Here is a 24,628-nt window from a genome sequence, read left to right on the forward strand (position 1 = left end):
CTGGCATTTCGGCTGCTGCGGTTCCGTCTCCCGGTAACGCTCCCTTTTCTTTCGTACACAGGCACACATGGGCCCGCTTTATTAATTCCTTCCCCATTTTTTCTTTTCTCCAGGGCTACAAAAAGAATCCATATTATGCAGTCCTTCTTTCCACGCCCCCCCCCCAGCAAAGCTATGTTGGTCTCCTCTTTCGCCGTCTTTACGGGCAGAATCCGTGGAAGTTTGATCCGAATCATAAAAACTAAATAAACTACAGGGCGATTAGACAAGGGCAGCTGGACTGTCAAGTCAACTTAAATGGCTTGGTCTCACAAGGTGTCACAAGACGCTTGCTAATTTTGCTGCTTAGGAAAGGACACTAAGGTTGGGGAAGAAAGAGAAACGACTTTTTTTGCTAACTTTGGGCATGGTTCCCATATCTATCCACCTATATATTTTAACACAGGCATTGTTTTTTTTTTCTTTGCCAAGATAAAGTTCGAGGAAGAAGGAATATGGGTACAACGTTGAAGTAGATCCCCAAGAGTTTGATTTTAAACACACACATACGCTTTCTATATTGGAAAAACTAAAATCTCCTTATTGTGGGTAAGTCCAAAAAGGACAGATCAGAATACAGACGAGAGGTGGCTTTGGTTTGAAGTCCTGCCCCCATTATTGATTAGAGTGCAGCTGTTGTCAATGAGGACATTAGCGCGTTTGTGGGGGTGAAAGATTCTGGAAGTAGGTGGCAATCCTCTTTAAAAAAAACTTATGCTAGGCTCGTTCCAAAAGATTATTCTTAAATTGTGAGCAGAGTTCCTTTTGCGCACGCCTTCCGCTGGCAACGCTTTGTTGCAGTGGGAAAATCATCCCCGGTATCGCCGTTTGAATAAGGAGGACTTAACACATCGCTTTAAAGTTTAAACTTTTCAATTTTTAAAAAATCGATGAACAAATCCTTTCTCGCAGCTCGTCTCTGGTAGTGTTTCTTCGCAGGCTTTCTTCCTCCTCTTCTTTTCAAACAAATCTCTTTTTTTATTTAATTAGGCAGAAGAAACTTTCTCCATGTTCCCGGGTTTCCCATCAGAATCCCCATCAGTTACATCGAATGTATGCACAGAAGAGAGCGCGGAATAAAGGGAGGGCTCCCGATTTCTCTTTTTTCTGTGGGTGTGTTGGCACTTTGCCCGCACCCACCCACCCTTCCCCCATTCCCTCCTCGCCCCCCCCCCACAAAAAACCCACACACACATTCATGGGCTGGCTGTTTGAGAAGTGGGTGAAGGTGGATGTCATGCTCGGGGCAGTCCGTTTCCGCGGAATCCAGCCCGGGATTTGACTCCACCTCCAGCCAAGCTGCTTCCCAGTGACAGAAGAGTTGGGACGGAGACTCGCAGTGGGAAGAGAGGCAGGGCGCGGGGAGATCGGGAGAGAAAGAGAGAGAGCGAGAGAGGCTGCTGCGAAGTCCTCCCCAAACACACACTTCAATGACCAGGCGAGCTGGGGCGAAGCGCGCTCTCCTGCCGGGGCACAAGCAGCTCTGCCTGCCGACGAGGAGTTCCCCCCAAGACGCCTCGCCCGCCGGGAGCACTTTTTCGGAGGGGCAGCGCAAGACCCTGAAAGGACTTCTCCTCTCCCACGACCCGTCGGAAGGGGACTTACTGGAGTGGCAGCGCGAGTGGCCTCGGGAAGAGGAGTAACCGGAGCTCTTTGATTTCCCCCTCCCCACACCCAACCCTTTCCCCCTTTCCCCCCACCCTCCGTGGAGATGGACACATCGCAGCCCCCAAAGTCGAAATATTGAATCTTTCCCACCCCACCACCCAAAACCTCCACACGCCGCCGCCCCACGCGCGCACACATACACACACACGCCCCGCTCCCCCTAGGACGCACGCCGGTAATAATGACAAAGGATTGCAAAGGCGAGAGTGGATCGAGTTTCGCGGAGCGATCCCCTTAAATGGATTACTAAATGGGACACTCCATCAGCTAGTCCTGTCCTCGTAAGCCTCCCAGATACATGCACCGACGAGGTACGTGAACTCCTTTTTCCGCTCTCTTCTCTCTTCCCCCCCCCCCCATCCCCATGCACTGCGCTGCTGCTTCTCTGCGCTCCGGGATATGCACGAGGGCATTGTTCCGGGCTGCGTTTGCAAGCGCGGGGAGCTTGCAGCGCCAGGTCCTGCAGGACAGCAGAAGGATGGTGAAGCGGTGGCGGCTGCAGAGCCAGGAGACGGCGAGGACTGCTCGGGCACGCTCCATGCTGGAGCCACTTTCTCTCCCCTGACCCGGGTCCGTGTTAGTGTGTGTGTGTGTGCACGCGCGCAGCACAGTTTCCCGGGGAGGGGAGAACGCCTGATTTCTCTTGCCCTGCTCTTAATCTTGCACGAACTGGGCGCGTTTGTTTTGTTGCAAAAGCGCCCTCCCTCCGCCCCGCGCCCTCGCTTTCGCGGTTCGGGGACACTTTGCCCGGGAGCTGCCCGCTTGCTTGGCCGCCGCGGGGAGGGGCGGCTGCCGGGCTGTGAAGCCGCGCCACACACACACACACCCCGCCTCGGTGGCAGGCAGTGCAGCCGCGCCGCTCCGAGCCCGGCTTTTCCCCGTCGCTCCGCACGAGGCTTCCTTGGGGGGCGAGCGGGATGGGCGTGGAGTCTTTGTTTCGGAGACAATGTGACGGCGGAGGAGAAGCGGCGGCGAGCGGCGAGGGCAGGTGGGCTGGCGAAGCCGTCGGGCCAGGAGGGAAACTTGGGGCTGAGGGAGAGGCGGACCCCCTTGTCCCCCCCACCCCCGAGCTCGCCTTCCCCTACCGGGGCCAACGCCTCTCCTCCGCCCTCGGCGCAGTGACCGGTGCCCACCCTGGTCCCTTGGGGGGGGAGCAGCGTGTGTGACGGCGCCGCCCGTCTCCGGCTTTGTTTGCAAGATTGGGGACGGGGCTTGGCGCGGGCGGAGGGCTGCTGCTCCTCTCTCTTCCCCCTGTTGCACCCCGCGGTTGAGGGGAGGGGCAGCTGTCGAGTCGGTTTCTCTCTGGAGAACTGACGGGAGAAAGCGAAGCAGGAGAGGCGTTTGGTGTCTGGGGGGAGAGCGGAGCCTCTTCGGAGCCGCGCAGGGCAAGGTTCCTGCCGCCGTTGCTCCCTTTTTTCTGAGGGGGGGGAAGAGGAGCAGGAGTGGCGCGGTCGCGGGTTCCTCTCTCTCGCCTCAAGTCCCTCCTGCAGCCTCCGCGGAAGGGAGGAGTTAATAACGGGGCTCCTTCCCTTTCTCTTGCCGCTTGTGTGTGTGCAGGCAACTCCTGGGGGGCCGAGGTACCTCTGCTCCCTCCCCCAAATACAATATCTGAGGGGGCCGCCGCCTCCCCAAGTTGATGGGCATCGCCATGCAAACATGTCTTGTGATCAATTATGCGAGGCGAAGCTAAACTGCCCCCCCCCAATATTTTATTTAAGTTGGCACCCGTGTGGTTTTCTGTGTGCGCACCTCCTTCACCCCCTTATGGTGGTCACTCCCTTGACCACCGAAAGCATGGGAGATTTCTCTAGACCTAGAAGTGGAGAGGACAATGGGGCTTACATGACACCTTCGAGGGGAACTTAGGAAGGTGTAGCTGAAGGTTTCTTGCCCCTTGCTCTGGGCAAAAGAGGGGAGAGGACGCTCCCGTGTGATCCTGCACAGGTATTAATGAACATTACCTGAGGGGGAATGCTAGAGAAGGAGAAAGGGAAGCGCTAGAGAAAGGGCCAGGCAACGTGGTCCCTTGCAAAACAGAACTCCTTGTGCTATTAAGTCCTTTGTATATTATAGTATTGTATATTATAGTATTGGGAGACTGACCTGTTCCTGAGGCACTGGGGTGACATGTTAATAAGTTATTGTGATGCATATTGTGAAGCCATGGGCACTTCTGTGCATACCACCCTCTGCTTGGCTAGCAGGGATTAATTTGAGCCAGGGATTAGCTGACAAACCCTTTTTCAACGTATTACTTTCTGTAATAGTGAAGGGGTGTGCCTTTGAGCATGTGCGGAGTGTCTTTGCCTCGCCACTTTAATAACCACAGCCAGCTCCCCTGTTTGGGGTTAAGGGAATAGGATTTGGGGGGCACACAGTAGTACAGTTTCTATGCAGCCCCCCGAAACCAAGTACCTCTTATTTTAGAAACTATAATTGCCCCCCAAACATCATGTTTCAGTTGTTCTCCCCTAACTTCCCTTTGACACTAGGGAATGGTGTGAACGTGGAAAGTCCTTGGGCAGAAATTTTTGTTCCCTCAAAACTGCTGACTGGATGAAGATAATGCCCAAAGACTGGAGAAGAAAGGAGTCAATGGGAGTTCCCCACTCACTGGGGAAGGAGGTGCAGCTCATGGGAAGCTGCTAGGCCCCCTCCCAGCACTGCCCAGACTTCTTTGGAATAATAATAAAAAAGAGGTCAGTGGGAGATTCTCTCAGTATTACCACCTTAAGTCAGCCCAGCAACTGAAGGGAGAGCAGAGGCTGTTGGCTGGTGCTGGTGGTGTGTTAGCTGTTAAGGTGTGCTGGCTACATGAGCCTGGAAAGCTCTGGGCTGAGAGTAATGTGCATTAAGTGCTCTGGCTGTGAATTTGCATGAGTGAAAGTAGGAAGCCTACAAATCCCCATGTGTTGTTTTCCCTGCCTGCTGGTCTGTTGGAGAAGTGGAGCAGAACTGAGGCAGCTCAGGGGAGTTGTGGGGGGGGGGGAGGCTGGGAACTGCTGGCTTGGTTTCCCTGGAGCATCATTCGGCAGAACAGCTCGCAGCAATCTAGGCAAAGGGTTCTGGATCCAGACCCTGGGAAATCCAGTTTGGGTATTGTCGGGTTCCAGGAACTATTGCTGGAACAAGTTTCAAGGTTTTCTTAGAGAAGGGGGGCGGGGACTTGTAGAGATGATGGCTGGTTCACACAGTGTTTTGTTTTGCAGAAGTTTCATGGAAAGAGAAGTGAAAATCTGCTTGGTTGTGGTGACTGAAAAGCAGAGTTCAAGGCTGAATGTAAAAATAAATAAATCACAATCTCTCTTGAGTTTTCATTCAGTTTTCAAAGTGAAAAATGGAGTGCTGTGGTTTATGGATATAGTTATCTGGGACCAGTGAATTTCTGTAGCTGGCTTCGTTGTGCAATGCTTATTGTTTTCTTAGCATTTGTGTTCCTAAACCCTGTATGCATATTTTTGTATATCTGCTCCCATTTTTGTGAAGGAAACTATTATTTCCCCAGGAGTGGGTTCTTATAAATATAATTGAAAACCTGTAGATTTAAGATTGTTCAAATAGGAAACAATCAGTTTGGTTTGTTTGTGATGGGAATATTTTGTCATCCACAACACAATGGAAGTTAAATCATCATGAATGCATCAAGCAATTTCTATTAAACCGAAGTTACCAACACACATCATAATTCAGAACCAAGGTTAATTATTAACCTAACATTAAATAAAAGTGGCAGAATTCTGTCTCCAACTATTGTTCTTTTATATTCTACTATTTTTGTGAAAGACAATGTTGTTTTTGTATTGTGACCTTTGTTTTAAAAAGCAGACGAACCAGTTGAGACTGTTGGAATGTCACGTTTTTGGTCTTGATTCTGCCATCCTTGTTTCCTGGACTTACTGCTTTTCTAGGAATATATTTCTGTAGGGTAGAGGGAGGTGTTTTAAGAAAGCTTGCAGGATGGCTCTGTTGATACCTAGAAATATTACTTTCCAAAACCCCACAGAGTTTGTAGTTTTTTTCTGCTTTAATTAACTGCTCCACAGAGCATATCCTATCCATGTGTACTCGGAAGAAAGATCTACTGAGTTTAGTGGGACTCTCAGGCTGCAATTCTAAAAAGACTTACCATGGAAGCAAGTCCCATGGAAATCAATAAGGTTTACTTATGAGTAGAAATGCATAGGATTTCATTGTGTCGCTTCACAATGTTTACTGAAAAAGTGGAGAATAGGGAAGAACTAGGCTCATTAGACCTTTATTTTTAAGTAACAACTGCATATATTGTTCAGTGCATGAGATGACTGGGACTTTTCTTTAAGTGAAAGTACACTGCCGAGATATTTCTCTATGTGATATAATTTCTCATGGTATTGGCATGATCCCATTTAAACACTGATAGTTTATAAAACTTAATCTGGATCTTCCGGACAACTATATATAGGCCTTCGTCCTTTCTTACTTGGGAAAATCTACTGACTTTAATAAGAGCTTAACATAAGGAGGAACTGAAAACTGGTACATGCTGTCTGCAAATGCTGAAACACTGTATAGAGGGGAGGGGAGTGGCTGCAGGGAATACAATAGATAGGAGATAGATGGTTGGTTGGTTTGTTCGTTTGCTTTATACAAAAAGTCAAAGATTATCTGAACCATGAGTAAAAAGAATCCAATTTTCACATATGTTCCCCATACTTTCCATTAGTTAACATCATAGTGCTTATTTTTCTGATAATTAAAGAGACCTACTTCATGTGCTAAACCAAGCTTCCTGAAAGGGAAAGTAACTGGGCACTCAAATGGATAAAGGACACTTCTACTTAACATCCCCAGCTATTTCATGGTAACAAAAGCAGATGCTAGAGCCATAGCCCTTTTCCACAGGTTGTAATTTGAGGAGTGAAGCTAGTGCAGCTGGAGTCTGGAAAAAAGGGCAGCAGGGGTTAAGGGCAAGGAACTGCTTTCATTGATAAAAAAGAGAGCAAATTAATGATCTGTGATAAATCCAAAATAGAACTGTGCTCGTTAAAAGGAAGTCGGCAGTTGTAAACTTGTTTGTGTGCTTGTTTGGTAAAGGAAAGGGGAGATTTGTCACCTCCACAAGAGCAAGAAGAACTAAACATAAATGCATATGAAAGGCGCTCACATGGTTTAAGGCAATAAAGGCATAAAAGGATTAAATTGACCTCACCTAAAAAATGCATTGCATCTTTGCTTATTTGCAAGAATACATTGCTGTGCTATCTAGAGCAGTGTTTCCCAACCTTTTTTGGGCAAAGGCACACTTGTTTCATGAAAAAAATATTGAGGCACACCACCATTACAGCCCCGTGACGTCAGCGCGCAGCGTCACGCCGGGAGGGACATGAATTGCTAGCAAATTACATAATCACCTCCTTGAGGGCTGGCTCATCTTCTCCGAAGGCAGAACCCCATTAATTAACAGCACAGACTCACACCATAGCCAAGACGAGGGGGGAAAACCTCAGTCATGCACAGTCATGCACGTGTGGGGGCTAAATGAGGACGAAGACCGGGCAGAGAGCAGGGTTCAAATCACCCCACCTGGCCAGGACAATCCCTGGGTGCTCCCTTGGGCCACTCGCCTGACCCACCTCGCAGGGCTGTTGTTGCGAGGATAACACGGGGAGAACCACGCGCGCCCCCGGGAGCTCCTTGGAGGAGAAAGCGGGCGATGAATGCAATGCACGAAATATATGAGAGGCGACCAGGTTTTGCAGGTGAGGGGGCCCCGCCAGCCTCCGCTTCCAACACCCGGCGCAACGACGCTGAAGTTTCCCCCCGGGCTCGGCTCGGGGAGCAGCGCTGCTCCCCCCCGGCTCCCCTTCGCCCTCCCGGCTCTCTTTGCCGCCCACTGGGGACCCCCCTCACCTGCCAAGTCCGGAGCGCCGGTGGAAGTTGCATGCATGCATGCAGGGCGCCGTGTTGCCATTGCATTGCACTGCACTCCATGCAACGCCTGCACGCATGCATTGCCTTGCACGCCCGCCAAGGGGTCTCCCCACGGTCCGATGCGTCCCCTCCGGCGCGGATGCAGCATTGCAAAAATAAAAAACCCCCGACGCAGCCCTACCTGGGGGGCAGCCTCCGCCTCCCCGCCTCCGCGGGGATCCCCAGGCTCCATCCTGCCGCCCAATCTCCGCGGGGGCACAGGCAGGCTGCGCGGGGTCTGCGCGGAAGAGCCCCTGCCCGCCCGCCCGCCCGCCGCCGCTGCGCTCATTCCATGGCCGGGAGAAGAGCGCTTCAAACAAAACGCCCGGCCCGCCAGGCCACGCTGGGAAACGTAGTTCGCGCACCCCGCGCGGGCGCGGAGCCCAAGGGCGAGGGGACTACGGATCCCGGCAGCCCCCGCGCCGGGGACGGAGGGGGAGAGGCCGGGTGCAGGGATGGAGGGACGGGTGGGTGAGCGAGTGAGTGGCAGCCGCCAAGCCTTGGCCGAGAGCCAGGAAGGGCCTCCCCGGAGGAGGAGGAGGAGGAGGAGGGAGGCGCAGAGCGGGAGGGAGGGAGGGAACCCCAGGGGTCATCTAGTGACGGCGCCCCAATCGAAAATTTGACTTTTAAAAAAAAAAATCTTTCGGATTTTTTAATTTTTCCCGCGGCACACCAGGCAACATCTCGCGGCACACTAGTGTGCCGCGGAACAGTGGTTGGGAAACACTGATCTAGAGGAATGTCCGGTGTGTTCTGTAGAAATCTATCACTCATTAACCTGACAGGTTACAGACCAAGAGCAGTTAGACAATGGGATTTCAAGTGCACTCACCAACGTTTTAAATTCTTGAGGCGGATTATATGCTGTTAGAGGGAGGAGAACATGGCATAGGAACAAAAGTGGTGCCTTTATTACCTCTTTTTCTATATGACATAATTCAATATCTCAAAGACCAAAACAGATGGGATTATTCAACAAAGTTAATTTGGTTGAAATAAGACAAAATCTGCACAATTTAGGGCTTCAGTAAATGCATTCATATACAGTCTTACCTTGGATCTCAAACGCCTTGACTCCCGAACAATCGAGACCCGGAAATGAGTGTTCTGGTTTTTTAACATTCTTTTGGAAGCCAAACGTCCGACGGGGTTTCTGCGGCTTCTGATTGGCTACAGGAGCGTCCTGCAGCCAGTAATAAGCTGTGCTTTGGTTTTCAAACGTTTTGGAAGTCGAATTAAATTCCAGAACAGATTCCATTCTACTTCCAAGGTAGAAACAATGGGGAACCTGTTGCCTTTCAGATAACTTGCATCATCCTTGACTGTAGGCCGGTCCAGCAACACCAGGAGGACCATAGGTTCCTCATCCCTGACATATGTTGAGTCAGAGAATGCTGATATTTAGTGGATCATATCATGGAGAAGAAGAAGAAGAAGAAGAAGAAGAAGAAGAAGAAGAAGAAGAAGAAGAAGAGTTTGGATTTGATATCCCGCCTTTCACTCCCCTTCAGGAGTCTCAAAGCGGCTAACATTCTCCTTTCCCTTCCTCCCCTACAACAAACACTCTGTGAGGTGAGTGGGGCTGAGAGACTTCAGAGAAGTGTGACTAGCCCAAGGTCACCCAGCAGCTGCATGTGGAGGAGCGGAGACGCGAACGCGGTTCCCCAGATTACGAGACTACCGCTCTTAACCACTACACCACACTGGAGGAAAAACTGACAACTCGTATATTCTGAGTATTCCAACCCCAATGCAATCTTGGTAAAAGTAACCACATAGTTAATTAAAACCAACCAGGCATGAGTAAAACATGTTAAGTAACCTATTGGATATGATCTCAGCCAAAGAAGGACTTCTAATGTAAATGCCCTTCTCTGTGGAGTGGACGACTTCACAATTATTTGCAGCTCAGGACATAGTTTCCGCCTCATCACCTGGCTAGGGAAACGTAACTTTTGCTGTTCATGGCACTAATGTAATTCAGAAAATTGGTAGCCTTTTCAGAACATAGAACGTAACTTTTTCTGTAGCTGAAAAAACCTTAAGAAGAGGGAATGACAAAGGCTCAATTTGTGGGTGTCTGCATACTCATGTAATTATTTAGTCAAGTCTACACTGACAAGACTTGTCATTGTCATTGGTGAGATTGATGCTCAACCCAGAACACTGATTACAGAAGATCTCGCCCAACTTTTAATTCGACTCTTTTCTCCAGACTTTACATCTGCATCTTCTTCCAAGTGGTTTCCAGTGTTTCCTCCATCCCAGAGAAGCAAGCCAGAAGCTAGTATTTCTTCTGTAATGTCTTAATTGGTGGTCGTGAAGTGCCTCTTGTAATTAACTAAGTACATTTCAAAGCATCACAGTTAGATGGGTAAGAGATATACAGCGATCAGGTCACCTGACAGAGAGGATGCTGCTGTCTGTGGGTTGGCAGCTGCTGTTTTCACTCCACGGTCGCAATAGGACAGTAGCAACAGGAATCCGGTTTGTAAGCCTAGAACTTGTAGCTGCCTGGATTCTGTCTTTAATATGTTTTTATTCCAATGTGTTTTCAACGCCTTGCTTTCAACACTTTTACCAGTTCTTAGCTGGTACCATTTTCCATATCCATCCTGAAACCTCAACTTGGCAGGTTCTAAAATAGTGACCCATGTGCCTTGCCTTTTTGTGTGTGCAGTTAAATGCCACAAAGCAAATGTGGTGTTATTTTGTCAATGAGCCCTTTCCCAAAGCAATTTGCAACTAAACTTGCAATCCCAAGCACAATTATGAGAGAGCAAGTTTTAATTATCTCCTGTGAAGTCGTGCTTGTGCAGAACATCCCTGCTATCTTCTCTCCCATATGCCCCCCAACTGCTGCTGGGATTCACCCAAGCCTCTGCAGCAAATTCTGGGGGGTGGTAGGAGAATAATCTATTCTTGGAGAATAATCCATTCTTAAGGAAATCAGCCCTGAGTGCTTACTGGAAGGACAGATCCTGAAGCTGAGGCTCCAGTACTTTGGCCACCTCATGAGAAGACTTGACTCCCTGGAAAAGACCCTGATGTTGGGAAAGATGGCGGGCACAAGGAGAAGGGGATGACAGAGGACGAGATGGTTGGACAGTGTTCTCGAAGCTGCTAACAACATGAGTTTGACCAAACTGTGGGAGGCGTGCTCTGGTCCATGGGGTCACGAAGAGTCAGACACGACTAAACAACAACAGCAACAAAGGAGAAGAAGAGTAGGATAGTGCCATTGTGTGAACTTAAGTTATTCTGAGAGCACAATGACTTTGTTGGATGCAAACCCATGAGCAATTATACTTAAGATAGCACTTGACTGGTCACTGCCCATAATCATAAACATTTGGTTTGAATATTGCACCTAAATATGCTATTAGCCTGTCTCCCCTAGCCTCAGACTAAGGTTTTGAACTGAGGAGTTGCATGGCCAGTGGCTTACATCATGACTACTGCAGACTCGCCCATTTGGTACTGACTAAGCTCAGCAGTGTGTGGCATTTGTGGATTTCTAATAGCTTCCATTGCCTGGTAAGCAATGGACTATTGCATCTTTGTGGACAAGCATGGGATAAAAAACAAACGGCATTGTCGGTAGCTAAGAAAGTTCATGTGTTGTGATCTCACCTTGGGACACTGGAGAAGATTCTAATCACATTGGTAGTGCTCAGAGTTGGCTTTATGCAAACTTTTCACAGGCTGGCTATTTGATGTCAATTCAGTTAGCATAACTAAATTTGCTCAATTGATAGGTCGACTTAATGCTTCATAAAATAAGCTAAAATAACTGGCTTTAAGAAGAGTTAGTACAGTCAATTTCAGAGGGACTAACTTGGCTTAAATCCAAGAACTTTGGCAGCTTGTGCTGAAAGATAGGTCATGAGTACTTAATTACTTGATCCGGAATTTGTCCTGAACCATGAATTAACACCTCTACTTTTATTATGGTTAAGCCAGTCTTGAGGTGAGAAAATGAGACAAATTTATGGAATCTTGAATGAGAATTTCCAGTAGTTTTGTTTTGGTTTTTAATCTATTTGCATAGAGTTCTGTGTAGTTATCCAGTGGAATCCTGCCCAACTTTTGTGAGTTATTACATTTAACTCCTTAAATACAATGATACCCTCTTCTGAATTATCTGTAGTGTACAGTGGTACCTTGGTTTACAACCATAATCTATTCCGGAGGTCCGGTTGTAAACCAAAACAGGTTGTAACCCAAGATGTGCTTTCGCCAATGGGGCCTCCAAAAAAATGAGTTGTAATCCAAAAAAAGGGACACGCACTTCCGGGTTTGACATGGTTGTAATCCAAAACGGTTGCAAACCAAGGTACCACTGTACTAGACGAATACTAGTATGTTGCTATTTTATTTATATCCTCCCTTGAAGCCAAAGTTGACACCCAAAGCAAACATTTGTTACAGTCACAGAGCTATAGTATGAGCCTGATAGATTGGCGCCTGAACTGCAGGGGACACAGCCTCATGATTTGAGTACTTACCAATATTTTGAATGCCAGTGAGAATAGTAACATAGCAGTCAAGGAAAAGCATTTTCCCTTCCATCTAGTTTTCTGCAGGGTTTTTGTTCTGTAGGAAGAAGCAAGCATTCAGGAACTCCCACGATTGAAGTAGTAACAGACCAGAGTTAGATTTTCCACCTCAATTAAACCAAGCCATTAAACAGTGGTTCTAAGCTTCCAAAACCTGCTGTGGGAAACTGAAAATTACATTGGTGGAATTAAACATTTTAAATATTTAGGCTGCCAGAGAATAGCTTATTTTAAATAAATATATATAGAAACTGTTTACTATTCATGACAGTTAAGAAGCATAAAAGCAGCTAATGTTAAATAGAGAGGCATAGGATGAACGGGAAGAAATTGTACAGCAAACAAACAAACAAATCTCACCTCACTGCATATCAGTAAATGCATGTAATCGATAACAAAAAATGAAGTTTCTAAGTAAAATATATTCATGTCTAAAATTTGATTCAAGGTTTAATCAAAAGGGACGCGGGTGGTGCTGTGGGTTAAACCACAGAGCCTAGGACTTGCTGATCAGAAAGTCAGCGGTTTGAATCCCCGCAACAGGATGAGCTCCCGTTGCTCAGTCCCTGCTCCTGAGCCAACCTAGCAGTTCGAAAGTACCTCAGAGTGCAAGTAGATAAATAGGTACCGCTCCAGCGGAAAGGTAAACGGCGTTTCCGTGCGCTGCTCTGGTTCGCCAGAAGCGACTTAGTCATGCTGGCCACATGACCTGGAAGCTGTCTGTGGACAAATGCCGGCTCCCTCGGCCTATAGAGCGAGATGAGCGTGCAACCCCAGAGTCGGTCATGACTGGACCTAATGGTCAGGATTCCCTTTACCCTTAAAGTTTAATCAGCTCTTATGTTAAGCGTATTGGGATGCTGCCATATGGAATCATGTTATGTTATTTTGTTTCTGAATGTTACCAACTCCACGAAAGTATTTGTTCAGTGTATAAAAAGACTACAAGTTCCTTTTTGTCTGAATGGGCTTTTCAAAATAAAATCCCAAAGTGTATCTGTAGAGACTGAAGCATGGATGGAAAATGATAAGCCAGCTATTAACAGAACTGCCAGTTGCCGCATCTCAAGAGGGAAGACATATGGTAACTCACTACGTTCAGTACTGACCTTTCCCTTTAAAAGTATTTTTTTTTAATAATAGCAATTACTATATACAGTGTTTTAGTGCAGAGACTTGGAATTCGCTGTGAATATATTGGTCCTCACAATTCTATTCTGTAGCTACCGAGCAAAACATGTACAGAAAGGAATCAGGCATACTATGTTGAAATCTGTGGTATTTTTATTTTTGCCTACATCCTAGACTGCAGGATGAAGCTGTTGGCAAAAGTTGTTTGGGGGGGGCGGGGAAATACTCCATTACGCCTATGGATTCTATATCCAGCTGCCTTCAATGGAAACCAAATACTCATGGCATCAGGAGCAAATGGATGATTTTATGACATGGAATTCAGCCATAGTCTGGGCCCAGCGTATAAAAGCTAGACATTTTCCTGGAGTGGGATTGTGATTGCCATATTGATTATGCACTTTCCCCTCCCAGTATTTATACCATGTGCTTTTTGTCAATATTGCTTAGCCACAAAAACCTCACAAGAATCTTTCAGTAATTAAAAGGAGAGCATCTCCTTATGCAGCTAGTGAAAGTGAAGTCTTGTTTCTGACTCTCTAGCAAAATCTACATCTTAACTCCAGGAAAAGTTTCTGGTAAAATAGCAGATAATCTCTTTTAAGTAGCCAACCGTGCTTCATTATAGAGGATTTCTCTCTCTCGCTACTTGAATGGGATACATGTTTTCAGGAAAAGAGAAAAGAGGAAGCAGATAATTTGCTGCATTTTATGAGTTTTTTAATAAAATGAAAACCATTGATACCTGTCAACATCTTCTGTTTAGTGCCAGTCTGACATGGTTCTGTGCTAATTCCTTTCCCATTCTTGAGTTATGGCCTAGCTTGACACTGTCCTTGGCCTCTTCATCTATTAATCATGGAAGCTGCTTTCTTATTCGGTTGCCATAGTTTCAGTGCCTCAGATAGTGTTGGGGTGCCTTGGGAAAGGCTTGAGATATACTAGGACTTGCAAGCCTTGCAGTTATTCTGGCACTTGCATAGCTCTGAAAGAACAGAAAACAGCTCCAACATAATTTCAACATAAGAGGAAACTTCTGGATGTGTCTCTCTGGACCTTGTTATGTTCACACCCAGCTGATATTTTCTCCAGGATTTTCTTCTTCCTGGGGAAAAAAACACACCCAAGAACTTGCAGTTCAGAGACTAATGGCTGCTTTTATCTACTGCAAGGAAAGGAAAGGGTTTTCTGTTGATGAATGGTTGAGAAAATTAGGGCATTTGGCAATACAGGTAATTTTTTGGTTCTTAGCTGCACATGGCATGATGTTATGTTTTTGATAAAGCCATATTTTGTACTTGCCATTCTCAAGCTGATATTAACTTTTCTTTAATTGTGATTGCAAGCTGATGAACTTTTGTGTCTGAAAACTAGCTATTTCATGTGTTGAGCTTGAAATAAAGGAAAACTGAAGTTTGGTTATCCAAAGAACCATAGCCATTTCACGTTGATTGGAAACATTACCTGTTCATCCATCCACCCTTTTCAGTGTTTTTGTTCTCAAGTTTTACACTTAAATGTTTATAAATGCAGAGTTATGTCTTCCTAGGAAAATATATACATGCGAGAACAATGACTAGCTTCTCAGAAAAAATGCTAATCAACTTGAGGGACTAAAACACAAGGCAGTCATCCCTGAACTTAGAGCAAGCAGCAGATTTTCTTGATGCAAATTTCAGTAGAAGTCAAATCACACTGGACAATAGCAATTCCATGAGTTTCTACACATAGCCGATCCGGTCATGTAGAAAGCAGGGTGGTGAGATCCAATTCTGGCAGCAAAAGGGATTCTGTCCACCTTCTCCTTCCATACATAGCTTGCCTCTCTGCAGAGCCTCCCTTTGAACACCTTGCTCTTCAGCAAGGTCCCAGTATCAGAAGTGAACTTGGCAGGATTAAAAGTGCTGGTAGGGTGAGGAGTTATGTGGAGGTAAGTAGCAGGTCCAGGGAGGGTATATTGTCATGCTCCTTTTATTGTTAAAATTGGACCACCACCCCCACAACTCTGTATGAAATGGGCCTGTCTAACTTCACCTTGATTACACCATAATCATAGAATTGTAGAGTTGGAAGGGACCCCAAGGGCCATCGAGTCTAATCCCCTGCAATACAGGACAACATGGGGCTTGAACTCACAACCCTGAAATTTAGAGTCTCTTTCTCTACCGCAGACATAGGCAAACCCTGGCCCTCCAGATGTTTGAGACTACAATTCCCACCATCCATAGCTAACAGGACCAGTGGTCAGGGATGATGGGAATTGTAGTCCCAAACGTCTGGAGGGCCAGAGTTTGCCTATGCCTGCTCTACCAACTGAGCTGATAAAACATTCACAGTGCAGTCCTATGTGCGCCTTCTCTGAAGGAATCTCCATTGAGTTCAATGAAACTTGCTTCCAAGCAAGTGTCCATAGGATTGTTGGCTAAATTTTAATATCACGAAGGGTGGTGCGTGTACGGCATCCTTCTACATAAGGTTTTTCAAAAATATTGTAGAGTTTTGTCACTGGAGAAGTTGTGGTGGACCTGCTCTTCTCATTGGAGTGTTAGCATGAGCAGGTTCCGGTTTAGGGTAGTCACCCAGATGCAAAAGAGGACAGGGCACCTGTAGAGAGGCAGTGTGGTTTAGTGGTTAGAGTGTCAGACTGGGCCGTGAAGCTCTTTGGGTGACCTTGAGCCAGTCATTACCTCCCAGCCTAACCTACCTCACATGGTGGTTGTGCGGATTAAATGAGAAGTGGGAGAAGCATGTGCACTTACCTTGAGCTCCTTGGAGAAAAAGATGGGATATCAATGCAATGCAGTGTAATAAAAATAGTTGAATAGAAGACACGATTTCAACAGGTATAGCTTCAGCAGGCTACATCTGAATTTTTCACACAGTGGTGTAGAAAGTGGAAGAGTCCTGTCTTCTTTTTCACCTGCCACTCCAGTTCACTGTGGGATTGTAATCGACTTCCCCCAGAGACAAATGCATTCATTTATTTTTAAAAACCATTTGTTGGCTACTTTCCCCAGCATTCAGAGTGCCATACCATAACAAAACAAATTCAACAAAATGAGCAAGCAAACCGAAATCAGCAGATCAAGCCAACTGAATCAGAGGCCAAATGGAATAGATGCATTTTTTGCACCACTCCCAAGACCAATAGAGAAAGGGGGATTTGGGCTATTGGGGCAGGGAGTCCAGAGGTGCTTGATGTAAGAACTGCTTCTCACCAGAACCGTTCTTGCATTCCACGGAGTTGGACTTTGAAGCACAGTCTGAGGATGATCTAAGCTAGTACAGGAGGAATATAAGGAAAGATTCCCTCTCTGAAACATGTGGGACCCAGCTATGAACTTTTCCAGCAGCTTCAATAAGATTAATTTGATAAATTTTAAGAAGCATTTAATGTTCAAGAAAATAACATTGGGGGAAAACAGTTTTATATTAAGCAAACCATTTTAGTCAAAGCTATACCAGGGGATTATGTGCTGCTTGTAAGTTTGTCAGATGTGGAACCTGTCTGAAGACATAGTGACATTTGAAATTATAAATAAGCTACTTTTCATTCAGGGATGAATATCAGAACTTCAAGCATGTCATTTCAGCAGCCTGAATAACACGCTTTTGCAGACTATCAACTATTGCCTCCTCTGAAGTAGTTTCTGATTGAGGTTTCATAACATGAAATAGATAAAAGGATAAGTGTTTATATGATGCTAGATGTGTCAAGTTTCTGGGGATCAGGAGCTCTAGTTGTAAACCTTTGCTCTTGTGATGGCACAGGAGTTTGGAAATGAAATATATTGTTGTGCCCCAATCTCCAAGCGGTGCGAGATTCTGGGGTTCCAGGCACTTATCTGGGGTTCATGTGTCTTTAGGATATATGGTTTATTTATGCAGGTATACAACCTGAGCCCATGATGGAGGGGTTCACAGCATTAACACCCAAAAAGGGCCTTGTTTCTCCCATAGCCACAGTCTTGGATTCATACAGAAGTCAAATATTGCTCTCGGACGTTGCTCTGACTTCAGCTTGCTGCTTTCCTTCTAACTCACATCGCTGCCACTCTAAACTAAGGCTTTGACCTTCTAACCATATCTCAGTTGAGGGAGGGATTACACCCATTTACTGTTTCAAACAGAGCTCCCTTTTCTTTGTTCTATTAATGGCCCATCACCCAGGCAATCACCTCAACACCACAATGCTAACCTGTCTTATATTTTAACACCTGTTAGATCCAGGGATTAGAAAAATCTTGCATACAGCCTACTTCCCCCTGCTCCAACTCATAACAACCATATATTTTTTCCTAAGGGCATCACAACGAGATTCTGGAATCATTTCTCACTAAGTAAAGAGCATGTCAGTTAATCTATATAATCTTGTGATGGCTCAGTTGTTTGACAGTGACAATAGATGTCCTGATCACAGTACAATACTCATTTGGGTGGAAGCTGGTTTGTTTCAAGGGAAAAGTGATACTAGGGAAGGCATATCATAGACCCAAGGGATGCAGGTGGCGCTGTGGGTTAAACCACAGAGCCTAGGACTTGCCGATCAGAGGGTTGGCAGTTCAAATCCCCACGACGGGGTGAGCTCCCGTTGCTCAGTCCCTGCTCCTGCCAACCTAGTGAGGCATCTGTTTACAATAGCAGTTCGAAAGCACATCAAAGTGCAAGTAGATAAATAGGTACTGCTCCGGCAGGAAGGTAAATGGCGTTTCCGTGCGCTGCTCTGGTTCGCCAGAAGCGGCTTAGTCACACTGGCCACATGACCCAGAAGCTGTACGCCAGCTCCCTTGGCCAATAAAGCGAGATGAGCGCCGCAACCCCAGAGTTGGTCACGACTGGACCTAATGGTCAGGGGTCCCTTTACCTTTTATCATAGATCCAAGGCTGAAAAGGTATCTTAAACAAATTCATTTGTGTTCCCAGAAGTTGTTCTGGGTTAGTCAAGTTAGATAGGGACACAACCAAGCTCTTTTAAGACAGTTCGCATCTCTTGTATAAAAGGTAGCGCATAATGTGGGGTTTAACATTTATGTTTAACCTGGTGTTTTCCAGTTATGATTTATCTGCAAAAGAAGATTAAGGACTTGATTATATTACTACCAAAAAATGGGGATCCAAGACTATTTAAATATTTTAAAATCCAGTTAAAAAACTTTTTAAAATGACGCTTTTAGGCACATGCATTGGGCATTCTGTGGTGTGGTTGCTCTAGAGTGTAGCACAAAGTAAGCACAGGCGGCAGCCATTTTGCATGGGGGTTCTGTTCCTGGCCCCCACGTGCATTGTTGGAGTGCGCATAAGCCTGCTCCATCCTGCCCTCTTCTGGCTCCCCAACAACCCGTGTACCAGTTGGATGCATGGCAAATGGTCTCTGTCTGTATTGCATAACAATCATATGTATGATATTAGCAAATCGTGTTTTTTTGTTAGTATTATTTGGTGACTTTGGCTCATACCACAACATGTAATCTAGATTTTGGGCTTTGTGTATTTGTGGCTGTGATGCCTTGGTCACATAGCTGTCAACTTACAGATTTGAAAATAAGGGACCAGCAGCCTCGAAAATAAGGAATCAGCAGCCAAAATAAGGGATTTTCCGGGCACAGGTATGTTCGACTTCTGAGCCCCTCCGAGCCAAAGGCAGAAAGCCCAGCCAGCAGCCAAACGAAGCCTCAAGCGGTGGTTAACACAGCGCAGCAACCCGGCAAAGGGGATGCAGCAAGGAAAACCACCGTCACCTCTTCACTGGGAAGCGCTGAGCAAAGGCGAGTCCCCAGGCAACGCGGCCGGGCGCAAGGCATGCAAGCTCCACCCCCCAGTCGTTCTTAGACTCCTTATTGGGTGAGCAGCCAAGCAACACAGTTGGAGCCTCCCTCCTCCCTGGCCAGCAGGGAGGGAGGGAGAGGAGCTGCTTCCTTTGAAACCTGGAAAATTTAAGGGACATCATCAATCCGGGACAGCGGCAGGACACGGCGCTGGGATAAGGGAGTTTCCCGCCAAATAAGGGACGGTTGACATCTATGCTTGGACAGCATAAAGTTTCTGAACCCTTTCTAGTTCTTTAAGATGCTGTTGAACTTAGGCCTCCAGGTCTGCAAGGCAAGCAAGGTCTGTCAAGTCCTTGACTCAACCTCACAATCTTACTTCTGGCCACAACATATTTGCATATGTAAATTTATTTAAATATTTACACACTTTTAGATTTTCCACTGTCTAGCATTTAGGCTGGCCTAAGATTAAACCGTTGTGTAAGCTCAAACCTGGTTGAATCATTGTAAAATCAGTCAGTTGAGACATATAGCATATGTTGTATGTTGTACATTATGATGGGATGAGATTATGGCCAGGATCAACAAGACAAAGCCAGAAGAAAGTATCACAGTTAAATTGTTTCATGTGCAGACGTAGTTGGAACCTGCCAAAAGAGGATTCTACTTTGGCTAACTTCCAATATAGAACTATTCTACAGGTTGAATTAAAGACTTCAGACATGTCCACATCCATCCGTATAGTACATAGAGTTAAGGATTTTAAGTGTACTCCTTTTCAGGAATGAATTTGCCCATTTTTAATGTTTTTATTTGCCTATTTTGAGTATATATAGACACAATCTCAGGTGAGGACTGTACCGTTTCACCTATGTTTAAATTGGCCCTGTACCTCTTGTAAGTGTGCACAAAATTTAATGAACTTTTCAGAGGAATATAACACAAGTATATATATTTTTTACAAATGCAAAGCAACCTTATCATGTATATTTATTCAGAAATATACTTCCCGGAAAATGTGCCTATGATATTGCAGTTTGGAGATGTTATTATCGAACTGTCTCAGTATTTGATTCACTTCGCTTTCCATTTGTTCTTCAAAACATTACTTACTTGAAATGCATTTCATATCACTTGAAGAACAGATTTCTTAATAAATGTGCAATGCATCATATTAAAACCATTTTTACATTAGGATTTTTAAAAGATGATGATCATGTATCTTAAATAAAGCTCTGGTTGTATTCAGCTCACTGGTGGTGTAGTAGAATAATTTGTACTTATTAATTATAAATGGTGAGCTTTTGCAGTTCAGACTTATTGATCTTTAACCATCTTAATGAGAAATTACCTAAATTAAATTGATTTAATATTCGCGGTAATGTGTTCTAGGAAAGTGATAATGTAACATAACTCCAGAACTGTATCCCATCGAGCAAAAATGGCCTTTCATGCAAATAAATTCTTACTGTATTTTTTCAGGCAGGGATTCGAATAAAACGAGAAAATAAATCTAGTTCTTAGAACAGCAATAAAAAGATATAATATTTTTGGTGTATCTCTTTGGGTCTAGGTCTGAGCTAGAGAAATGGGAAATCTACAAATTACTGTGGGTTGGATCTATTCTAGACTAACAGAGCAATCCAAACCACCCCACTTTTTACCTGACCCAAGACTATGTTTGGATTAGATGGATGCGTCCCCCTTTCCAGCTCAGCCACTTTCCCACCAGCCATGACTGAGCTCCCTCTTCCATGCACACCAAATGTGTGAGCAGGAACCATTGGAAAGCCCCAAAAATGATGTACTCTGAGGGTGGGGAGCAAGTAGGGCTGAGATGGTCCAACTCCTTTCACGCAATGACACCAGGCACAATTTTGGGCCTGTTGCTATGCCTTTGGAGCCAATTGTCCTGCCCACTTTCTGCAGCAGATGACATGAGCACAGTAGGGCTATGGATGTGGCAGTGGCTTTGCCGCTCTGCCAAACCACGCTAGCAGGAGGGGGTAGTTTGGGTTGTTGAAGTGAGAATGGCAAAAACACACCTAAGAAGCTTAGATCATATATATGACTAACACCCTTCTTTGGAAATTAAACCCATGTCCAGACTTTTAACATTCAAAAACTTTACTTGCAGAAACATAATATTTATAGCCACACACTTCTCCAAACATGGTAGTACAGTCTCTTCTTCTAGCTTATGAACAACTGTATTTTATTTTCTTTCCAGAGCTCAGCACTCAGCCATCTCTCTCTCAGTTAGGCTATGTCTTTCAGCTCCTGTAACAGATTTCCACTTTTGCCTTCTCCTGCAGCTCTGTTCTTTCTTTCAGAGCGCAGAAGAAGCATTCAACTTAGCAGTGTTCACTGTGGAGTCTAAAACACAGTCATCTTGCACCACATAAAATGGAGTTTCTCCTTAACTAGATACCTCACACGAGACCAACGTTAGCTAATCGCATGAGAACTACTAGAGAACTCTCTAGAATTCAGTTACCAACCAATCGAATTTAAATACATAGTAATGCATACAAGCATTTACAAGTTCAGTGAATAAAATTACTGTACTTAATGGTTGTGGCTTTCCTTAGTTAATCATAAGTCTAATCGGTTTCAGTGGGAACTAAGTTCAACTAACTTAGCCTGGATTTACCCATGTGTTGCCAAACTATTTGCCAAGGTAAGATGAGTGTGGGGTGTGGAGGGGATATTTATAGGCAATAATTGGTGGGCGAGAGAAGGAATTCTTTATATTTTTGGCACTTGCTGATCTGCACCCTTAAACTGTCTCCGTGGGCTAATTTTGAGCCCAGATGGGGGGAAATATTAAAAATGGACAGGAGAACTTGTAAGGGTGAAATAGCATGCTGGGGAAAAGGTTATGCATCTCTTCCTGACTTCAAAGTCTCCTCTGCAGATACCTCTCTTCTGTCACTATATTTGTGTTACCAGGTAAGTTCATGATTTGACGCTCCATGTTTGTCTCAGAATATGAAGTTCTGTCCAAGGCTAGCATTAAAATTCCATCAGGTTTTTTCTTCCCCAAAACAAGGGCTGTTGCACAAGTCCTTTTAAAAGCTGTTCTGGCAGTGGGAAAAGCTGTTGCATAAGCTCTTGCAGTCATTTTATTATCTGCAAGGTGTTTCCTTTTTGTTTTGATGAAGGGGAAGTTGAGCGTGTTTGGCTGCGTAACTTTTACATCCTTAGAGGAAACATGTGATATAAGGTGTTGTCTTCTTCACCTTTCACCTTACTCTCAACATAAAGCCCAGACATATTGCCAGAACATTTCCTTTCCCATGATCACGTTGTTCTTTGGTAAAAAGGGGAGTTCCAAAATCCATCATTAAACAACCTGAAGGTTTTCTGAAGATCGAATGGGATAACTCGCAAATAACTTGGATAACTCTCTTGGATCTGGCAACTTTGTGAAGGGGACAGGAAGTTCAAATCCTTTCAGCTTCCTGTTTCTCCCATGTAGAACTTTACTCCCACGTGAAACTTTCTACTTCTCAGCTAGAACTTTAACATTTCCCCTGCCTGGGAAACACAAAATACTTTCAATGTCACAGTAACCCGAACAAGTTTGGAAAATACAGAAAGGCAGATGACCAGGAAGCCCCATAATCACATCTAAGACTTAGGCTTCACACAAACATAGTTTTATTTTAGAATTGAGAGAGACTGAGTACTTGCTTTTTCTACCTAATCCACACACAATCTAGACCTACTGCATATTTTTTTGCCCCAGAAAATACATATTGAGATACTGCATTACCGCTCAGTGTGTCCATTTGAAAACACATGGAAGTTGTCCCAGCAGTTGCGGGGGGTGTATTCATACCTGCTCACTGATGTTGTGGGTGGGCATATTCCAAGATCACAATCTCCATTTCCCCCTTCATTACATGTGCAGGGCAGAAAAGCCACAGATAACAGAATTGGGGGGAGTGTTTTCAAACATCAAGTAACCGCACCACAGGTGAATAGCAGGATCTAGAACGTATCTAGACTGAAAGCAAAATTTTCATCCCCCCCCCAAATGAATTAGAGTGTGCACAGGCTTTGTTGTTGCACTCTTGCACCTATGTTTTTGACAGACGAAAAGTCAGAGTTTGTTCATCACTTTTATCTTCTTGCCAGGAAAAGCTTCACTTCTACTTTCCTATGTGCCCAGCAGCTGTTTAGGGAAGTTTTTAATGTTTGATGTTTTACTGTGCATTACATTTGAATGTGTTGGAAGCAGCCCAGAGTGGCTGGGGCAACCCAGTCAGATGGGCGACATATAAATTTGTATTATTATTATTATTATTATTATTATTATTATTATTATTATTATTATTATTATTATTATTTCAGTGAAAGAAGAGAGTCCTGTTGAAGTTGCAAGTCCATAATAAGTTTAGACAGGAAAAGCAGATGGATTTCTTTAGTTTAAAACTCCAACCAGTGGCGTAGCGTGGGGGGTGCAAGGGGTGCAAGCCGCACCGGGCGCAACATCTGGGGGGGGCGCGCTCGCTGCCTCCGGAGTCGCCGAAGAGCCTCGGGCGCAGGCTGTAGCAGAGCCGCATGTCTCGCGGCGCCCAGCTGAAGGCGCCTGGCAGGCAGCGGCTCTCAGCGCTCGCTGCGGAGGACGCGCCAGGCAGCCCCTCCTCACAGCCCCGCCGCTGCAGCTGCTGGGCCGTTGCATTTTCCTCGCCTCTCTGCCCCCCTCCTCCTCCGGGCAAGCGGCGTCGTTTGGGCAGCAGCGCCAGCGGCAACTCGCAGGTTAGGGGTTGGGGGGGCGCAAATTACGTGCCTTGCCCCGGGTTAGGGGGCGCAAATTACTTGCGTTGCCCCGGGTGCTGACAACTCACGCTACGCCGCTGACTCCAACCATATAGCTGAGACAAGTTTTGCACATAAAATGTATTTAGCCCTTTAATAATAAGACTGCATTCTCAGACTCAGAGAGTATTACTTCATCTTTAGCAAGCGCTTTAAATTTGTTACTGCCATATATTTTTGCAATAGATATTTTTATCCATTCTCGTATGAGTGAAGTGCTGAAGGTGACATCACTTGCGAAAATATAAATAGCACCTCGCCCAAGTGTTGTTTGTGCTAGAGAAATTGCAATACTTCAAGCTGGCTCCTTATTGTGGGTGACATGGCACTGAAAATTGATGTGGGTTTTATACTGAGACAGTGATGGACAGTGTGGGATTTATAAGGAGCCTTGACATCAGCTACACAGATAAAATGCATGCTGTAATGTAACTGCTATGACAGCTATTTGTTGGAGCTCCTCCTGCCCTATCAGCCTGCCCAGACACTACAGTCAGCAGCATAGAGTGGGGGTGCCATTGTGCCACCAGCAAACATAGCTCATGTGGTGACATGGGGCAGGGCCTTTTTTGTTGTGGCGCCTTAGCTGTGGAACTTCACTAGCCACCCAGATGTGTAGATAATGAAATCTTCATTGGCCAAGTAGAAACCGATCTGTACACCTGGCCCATTTAAATGTGTTGTGGG

The 24,628-nt window shown here is 45.5% G+C and overlaps 1 protein-coding gene across 8 annotated transcripts in view; it reads left to right on the plus strand.

Moving 5' to 3' along the window:
• Positions 1–1,271: 1,271 nt before the first annotated feature.
• Positions 1,272–24,628, plus strand: part of SEMA6A (semaphorin 6A) — a 183,847-nt gene continuing 160,490 nt past the window's right edge. For 5 of the 8 annotated variants that reach the window (XM_081213582.1, XM_081213587.1, XM_081213588.1 and 2 more), the window contains exon 1: positions 1,272–2,018. The gene's annotated coding sequence lies outside the window, so the exon portion shown is untranslated. Of the gene's footprint in view, positions 2,019–3,418; positions 3,652–10,121; positions 10,144–24,628 lie in introns of those variants that run through there. The other 3 variants (XM_081213585.1, XM_081213584.1, XM_081213583.1) reach the window with 3 other exon arrangements.

Source organism: Podarcis bocagei (assembly GCF_964188305.1).
Source record: "Podarcis bocagei genome assembly, chromosome: 11".
Taxonomy (NCBI): Eukaryota; Metazoa; Chordata; class Lepidosauria; order Squamata; family Lacertidae; genus Podarcis; species Podarcis bocagei.